Source organism: Neofelis nebulosa, chromosome 9, assembly GCF_028018385.1.
Source record: "Neofelis nebulosa isolate mNeoNeb1 chromosome 9, mNeoNeb1.pri, whole genome shotgun sequence".
NCBI lineage: Eukaryota > Metazoa > Chordata > Mammalia > Carnivora > Felidae > Neofelis > Neofelis nebulosa.
The window spans coordinates 58,737,587-58,745,326 of record NC_080790.1 but is presented as its reverse complement, the minus strand read 5'-3'; the positions used below and the strand labels follow the sequence as shown (position 1 = coordinate 58,745,326).

The window sequence follows — 7,740 nt, the reverse complement described above, 5'->3', positions numbered from 1 at the left end:
GTAGATTGCTGGTTCACATAAAAAATGGGGTAAAATGTCCAGCAGGGCCATTCACAATAACTTTGAGGGTTATCTGTTCTGAGGGACAGAAATTGTTTGCATCTCTACCTGACAAAAATCTGTAAGTTCACCTTATCCCTACAGAGTTGTAAAATAGGCCTAGTAAATAGACAGGTCCAGCAGTGCCCTAAAACAACACTTAAATCTTACTCTCTCTTGCCTATTTCCAAGTTTGGGACAATTTTTCTCCTGGAAGGAACCTCAAAGGGCCCAGCTACCTTCTTGGAATAGGGGAGGAAAAAACTAGCAAGACTAAACCTCAAAATAATATCTCAGTCATTCCATCACAGAAACATATAACCCCATTCTTTAAAAAAAATGACCCCATTCTTTAAAATGACCCCATTCTTTAAAAAAAAAGTTTTAATCTTTATTTTTTAATTTTTTTTAATGTCTATTTATTTTTGAGACAGAGAGAGACAGAGCATGAACGGCGGAGGGTCAGAGAAAGAGGGAGACACAGAATCTGAAACAGGCTCCAGGCTCTGAGCAGTCAGCACAGAGCCTGACACGAGGCTCGAACTCACGGACAGTGAGATCATGACCTGAGCCGAAGTCGGACGCTTAACCAACTGAGCCACCCAGGGGCCCCTTAGTCTTTATTTTTGAGAGAGAGAGACAGCGGGGGTGGAACAGAGAGAGAGGGAGACATAGAATCTGAAGCAGGCTCCAGGCTCTGAGCTGTCAGCACAGAGTCCGATACAGGGCACAAACTCATGAACCGCAAGTTCATGACCTGAGCTGAAGTCAGACACCCAAATGACTGAGCCACCCAGGCGCCCCAATTTGACCCCATTCTTAAACTAGCAAAGTATGTCTTTGCCTCACCAAAAGACCCTTCCCCTTCCCACTAGGGGAGGCGAATGATGAGGACACAAAACTTCTTCTTGTATTATATTGAACACTCAAGCCTCAGCCCTCTGGCCTGTCCCTGAAGCACATTTATAGACCTTCTGCACATTGCTTAAAAATCCACAAAGAGAGGGAAGGCCCACCCTTGATCCCATTATTGTGAAATGTTCGCTCCTTACTCCAGTGCCAAAATATGCATGTTTTCTACAGCTTGCTGCCTGACCAAAGCCTGGCTTAGTCACAAGATGGAGGAGAGGAGCTGGATACCTTGGGACAAATCATACCTATGGCTACAGAGGGTGCAGCCAGAGAAATGCACCTGTAGGGAGAATTCTCCTTCTTTAGGTCAACTGCAGTAACCTCTCCCTCTGCCACAGGTCTCACTCTGTGCACCTGAGCCATAAAGAGGAAACTCACTTCCTGTGAGCAGATAGTGTTTGTTTCCTTAGTTCTTCTTGGGTTGTGCCTTTGAGACCCCGCAGCTGCTTTCTCTGCCCCATCTTTTCTTTATTTAATATGAAAGTCATTGGGAAGTCAGCCTTTGGGCAGGAGTCGGCGTAGCCTCTGGCAGATATCCTGAGAGGGGGATCAGAGAGATCGTGAGAAAAATGTCAAGCCATCACTCCAACCGGATGTGTCCCAAGACGGGAGGAAGGTGGCTCTCACAGAGGAGAAACTGTTATTTATTTATTCCAAGTCTTTTGAAAGCCAAAGCTGCACGAAGAGGTTAGAAAAGTGAGTTAACCCCTAAATCTCTCAAATACTCAGCTGGCCAGATTCCCTGGTGGATTTGCAATCTGAAGTTGTTGCCTTCTCCATTTATAATTATTGTTCTGAAACCATAATGGATGGCCTGTTAAAACGAAATCCTAAACTTCATCTCCCAGAGTTTCTATTCAGTGGCCCATGAATTTGCATTTCTAATAAGTTCCTAAGTGATGCTGTTGCTGCTCTAAGGAACACACTTTGAGAATTACTGCTCTAGACCAATGCTTCTCAAACTTTACTATACATGCTAATCACTCAGGGAATCTGTTTACAGTACAGATTCTGAATCAGTAGATCTGGGGTAGAACTTGAGATTCTGCATTTCCAACAAGTTCATAGATGATGTCTATACTGCTGGTCTTTGGACCACACTGAGTGGCAAGTCTCACAACAGTGAGACACAGTGGTTTTCAACCCTGGTCACACACTGTAAACATCTGGAGGCGTTTTGAAAAATCTCTCTGCACAGAATTAAATCAGAATCCCTGGGAGTGAGGTCTAGGCATCAAAAGTTTTTAAAGCCCCCCAGATGAATACAATGTGCACCCAAGACTAAAGGCTATTGTTTTAGAACAGTGGTTCCCCAACCCAAATGCATATTTTAAATGCATGGGATACTTTTGCAAAATACCTATTCTTGAGTCATATGCCCAATACCCTGCTAACCGGTCTCTGCAATCTGTTATCCAAATAAACATCAACACACATTCATGCGTGCGTGCACACACACACACACACACACATCCTTAAAACCTTCAGTAGCCTCTCCTTGCCTTCAGGATGAAAACAAAATCAGAATTTCTGGACATGGAACCTGGTACCTTTATGTTTTAAAAAATTACCCCCAGTGATTCAAATGTGCAGCCAGAATTGCAAACCACTGCTTAATCACATTCTACCTACTCTTTAACCTCTGACCATTAAATGCAGTCTGCCCTGCTCACCCAGGCAAGTAGACACCTGCTTTGGGCAGCAGTCCCAGGGTTGCTGACCCCTCCAACTTGCTCGCTCCGCCTGCTAGTCCTACTTTCATTGCTGGCCCTCTGCATTTGCTCTTTGCTTCCCCAGAACTGCCTCGGGTCTCCTCCATGTTTTACTAAGTGTTGGCCCCTCTTCTCTGGTCCTGACCCTATTCCACATTCTCCCATGCCCTGACTTGACTTTTGGCTCTACACACGCTCTCATCTTCAGCCTTTCCCCCATCGTCCAATGCTGGCTGTCCACTTAGCCTCCCATCTTCCTGGTCAGGTATATAGACCTTTTGCAAGTATTTACCATGGGCCTCCAATGTGCCAAGCACTGGGCTGGGCAGAGACTGCCATGTGAACCAAAACAGACACAGTCACTACCCTTGGGGAACTTTACATTCTGGTGTGGGAAACAGTGATCAAACATTGCCTAGGGAAATGGGGGCACATCTACTGATTATTAGAGGAAGACATAGGTAGCATGGTTTATTTTAGCTCACCAGGCACAGACTCAACATCCAGAAGACTGTTCAAAAAAATCCTTTAGATTCAAGTTGTGCATCTTCTAATCCATATGCTCTTCACAGGGTCTAGGGATCTGGGAGGAACTCCTGCACCCCATTCAATTGCCTCCCACATCCTGGGCAGTTGGAGTGTCTACCTTTGTCTTAGCTCCAGGAGGCCATCCCCATCTTGTCCAGCCACTAGAGGACAACAGCAAGAAGACACCTTCCCAATGGACCCTCTTCACAATAAGGTGTTCTGGGAGGAGGTGACTGGCAGCCATGAAGAAGAAGGGATGGTCCCACAGGACTTCATGATTCAGCAGGGAACTCCAGAGCTTCTGACCTGTGGGGTGTGCTCCTAAGGCACATCAGTGGGTCTTTGAGTGCCAAGAATGGATGAGACCTGGCTTCTCTGCACTTGACCCAGGGAGAACAGCCTAAGGGAAGATGCCGAAAGAAACAACTGCAATTACAGGGACAAAAAAAGTGATGTGTCATAAAAAATCTACAGCTTCTTAAACTTGATAAAGACTATCTATAAAAAACTTACAATTAACATCATACTTAATGGTAGGAAACTCGAATATTCTCCACTAAAATTAAGTACAAGGATGTCCCCTCTCACATCTCCTTTTCTTTTTTTTTAAAAAAATTAATGTTTATTTATTTTTGAGAGAGAGAGACAGAGCGTGACCAAGGGAGGGGCAGAGAGAGGGGGACACAGAATCCGAAGCAGGCTCCAGGCTCTGAGCCATCAGCACAGAGCCCAATGTGGGGCTTGAATCCATGGACTGCGAGATCATGACCTGAGCTGAAGTTGGATGTTTAACCAACTGAGCCACCCAGGCACACCTCATGTCTCCTTTTCAATATAGTACTGGAATGCCTTGCAAATACAATAAGACTTAATTAATTAATTAATTAATCAGAAGGTACACAGATTGGGATGACCATCTATGTAGAAAATACAAAAGAACTGTCCAAAAGTCCCCAGAATTAGTGATTATGGCAATGTTGAAGGATTAGGGTTTATGTACAAAAGCCAGTTGCTTCCTAAATGCCCACAAGGAACAAGTAGAATTTGAAATTAAAATCATAATGCCATTGACATTAGTACCCCCCCCAAATAAAATACTAACAAGATACATACAAGATCTGAATACAAAACCTGATAAATGAAATCAAAGAACTAAATAAATGGGAAGATATTCCATATTTATGGATAGGAAAATTATATTGTCAAGAGATTACTTCTTCCCAACTTGATCTATACATTCAGTGTAATCCTAACAATAGCCTTGCAGAGAAAGTCAGTCTGCAGAGAGAATGGGGAAGATAAGCAGGGCAAAGAAGAGATGTTGGGCATTATGGTTTCTAGGTGAGGGGTATGGGAGGGGGTGGAGAGGGAGAGGAAGGGAAAGGGAAAGGGATAGAGAGATAAGCTCTACTTTCTAAACTGGTTCCTATGAGATTCTTCCCTCTTTCTTTATGATTCCCCCTTTTTTAGTTTCTTTAAATGTATTTCAGTATCTTATAACCAAAGAGTCTCAACCGAGGCAAGTAGGAAATCAGAACTTCAGAGAAGACCACAATGCCATAAACCCGGAAGAAAACCTAAAGAAAGCTACAAAGAGAATGTGGTAGAAATCACACCGTACCTGCAGGTTTTGCCTCTTCCTACTGAAGGGCTATTTACATTACTTGGTTTCCAGAAACCCACATTCAGTCCAAGAATTTCGGAGTAGCAAACAAGGTCCTGTGAGGAGATGCTACATGCCTGGGATTCTGGACCATGCCAGTTTATAGCTGATCTGCAGAGAGATTTGATAATCTGAGATTGCAATGCAAGTTTAATCAAGGTAAGAAAATCACCCAGAAATAACAGCTCTCCGTCTTCACAATATCTCAATGATGTGCATTTAGGTGGTTCTTATGCTATGCAATTATTCTTTCTTTCATGTAGTTATCCATCCATCCATCCATCCATCCATCGGTTCTACAAATATTTATTTAGCACCTACTGAGTAACAGGCATTGGTGATACCAGAACAAATAAAACATACTCTATGTCCTCAAAGGGCAGTGAGTACTGTTCATTCATAGAACTTTTACAGCTTGTGATTATGTTGTTGTGGGTTTCTTTGTTTAATCTCTCTCTCCCCTGCTATGTCAGTTTTTTTAATGTCTCATGTCTCTTTTTGTTCATTCTCATATCCTATCACCTGGCACACAATAAGCACTTAATACATATTTGGTGAACAAATCATGAACAAAGGGCTTTCAGTTTGTTCAAGACTTAGAGTTGTCTTTCTTCTGTTTTTACTTAACCCTTATTATATCCCGCCCCATAAAAGGATCTCTTTGTAGAAGATCCAGGCAATAATACATTTTGAAAGCTGGGTGACTAATGTCCCACGGTGTTTGAAAATTGCAGACTCTGACAGGTGCCTAAGCTAACAGAACCTGGTATCTACGAATCCTCCCTATAACATATACCCTTGGAGTCTAGGGAATCTTCCTTTCCTGGTATCTCTCAGATTAAAACTGCTCAGGACAAAGTACATAAAATGCAGCTGATTCACTGACCTTGAGCAAATTGACTCTGAAAAGCAGAAGAGGACATGAGAAATGACCATCTCTACACTGGCAGGAGGAGGTGGGCAGTAAGGACAAGGGACTCCATGCACAGCTGTACAGGTCATACCCTGTGCATGGGCATCCAACTAAGGGAGTAAATGGAGGCTGAAATCTAGCCAGGATCATTTCCTGGATATGGACCTGGGCAAAAGGCTGTGCCAAAGGAGCCCTAAGGACCAGAGGCGGCCGGGGTTCTCTCCCAGTGAGGAGTCCTCAGGCTCTTAGGAAGACCAACGAAGTAAAGAGGGAGTGATGGAGGGAACCTGCGCTTAGCAGTCAATCAGAAGTCAGTGAGGAGGAGTATTGCTCACTCTGATGGCCTTACTCTATGAACCATTGATTGCCACCCTCACCTGCCCACATCCCTGTATCCTGCCCTGGCACATTCAGTTCCCAGAGTGATAAGGCCTGTCTCCTAGTAACAGCAGAAGAGATTTTTAGAAGACATTTAAGACCAAAGCTGTTAGAAAAAGGAAAAGGCCCCCCCAGCTTCCCTGAAGATGAAGGGAGAAGGGACAGTAGAAAACGGGGCTGCTGACCTGCCTGCCCAGGTCTTTGTATTGGCCGGCAGTATAAGGCTTCCTTTCCCCAAATGTGGATGGGTTCTATTGACTCTGGAAAGAAGTCGTGTACACAGCTCAATACAAAAACAATCAAGTACCAAATAGCTTGAAAAAAAGTTACCCACATCCATCCCTATTCTATTCTTTATGGTACATGGAAACTGCTGGGCTATTTCTAGCTCTAGATGCAGGGGTGCTGATGAACAGTGGGGTTTCTGCAGCTAATCTCTGATAGGACCGAGCTGTTGCCACCCCGCAGAGGTGCTAGGGACAGGCGGCTTGGCTGCACATGGCCAGCACATGGTGGGTGGGCGGGAGGACGTCTGGCTGGTTGGGGCGAGGGGGAATGGAAGCGGCTCTGAAAATGCATTTTGGAAGCAATAAGCTGAAACGATGTGGCTTCGTGTGCCTCTAACACCACCTTGCTTCGAGTGCTCTGTGCTTAAAAAAGGACCAAAGAGAGAAGAAATGAAAACACTAGGGATATCAGTGCAGCTTCTGGGGCTGTTTCTCTTGCTTCAAATCTGGAATGTCATTGTGGAGGTCCAAATGCCGCTCCTGGGGCGCCTGGGTGTCTCAGTCAGTTAAGTGAGTGACTCTTGGTTTCTGCTCAGGTCATGATCTCACAGTTTGTGAGTTCAAGCCCCAAGTCGGGCTCTGCTCTGATGGCTGGGAGCCTGCTTGGGATTTCTCTCTCCCTCTCTCTCTCTCTCTCTCTCTGCCCCTCCCTGGCTCTCTGCTCTCTCTCTCTCTCTCTCTCCCCAAAAATAAATAAACATAATTTAAAAAAAAATTTTTTTTAACGTTTATTTATTTTTGAGACAGAGAGAGACAGAGCATGAATGGGGGAGGGTCAGAGAGAGAGGGAGACACAGAATTGGAAGCAGTTTCCAGGATCTGAGCTGTCAGCACAGAGCCCGACGCGGGGCTCGAACTCACAGACCGTGAGATCATGACCTGAGCCGAAGTCGGACGGTTAACTGACCAAGCCACCCAGGCACCCCCATAATTTTTTTTTTAAATGCAGTTCCTTTCCCTGATGGAGAATCTTCAAAACATCAAGGGAAGGGGAGAGAGGGGAAGGATTGACTCAAACTGTAAAATTTCATAGACTTTGAAATCAGATGACTTTGAGTTCAATTTCTGTCTCTTTTATTATCAGGAGTGTGACCTTAGGCAGCTGCTCAAACACTCTTGCCTCATTTTCCTCATCTGTAAAGTGGGGATAATCCTAGAGGTAGCAGGCCTGAAGTATTTTGTTTTGGTTGGGGGCTGCCCTTGCATGGTCAGCCCTTTGCCCATGGTTCTAAATGTTCACTTCCTTCGAGTCAGTCAGTCTTTCCCAAACCCAGGACCCTGCTGATGCCTCTTCAGCCTCTGTTAGGA

General features: G+C 44.7%; 1 long non-coding RNA gene across 1 annotated transcript; it reads right to left on the bottom strand.

Moving 5' to 3' along the window:
• Positions 1 to 3,121: 3,121 nt before the first annotated feature.
• LOC131485022 (uncharacterized) lies at positions 3,122 to 5,072 on the bottom strand. The gene is made up of 2 exons (XR_009248583.1): positions 4,813 to 5,072; positions 3,122 to 3,591 (listed from the first exon to the last, which is right to left on the bottom strand). It is a non-coding gene; the product is annotated as an uncharacterized LOC131485022 (long non-coding RNA).
• Between the last annotated feature and the right edge of the window lie 2,668 nt (positions 5,073 to 7,740).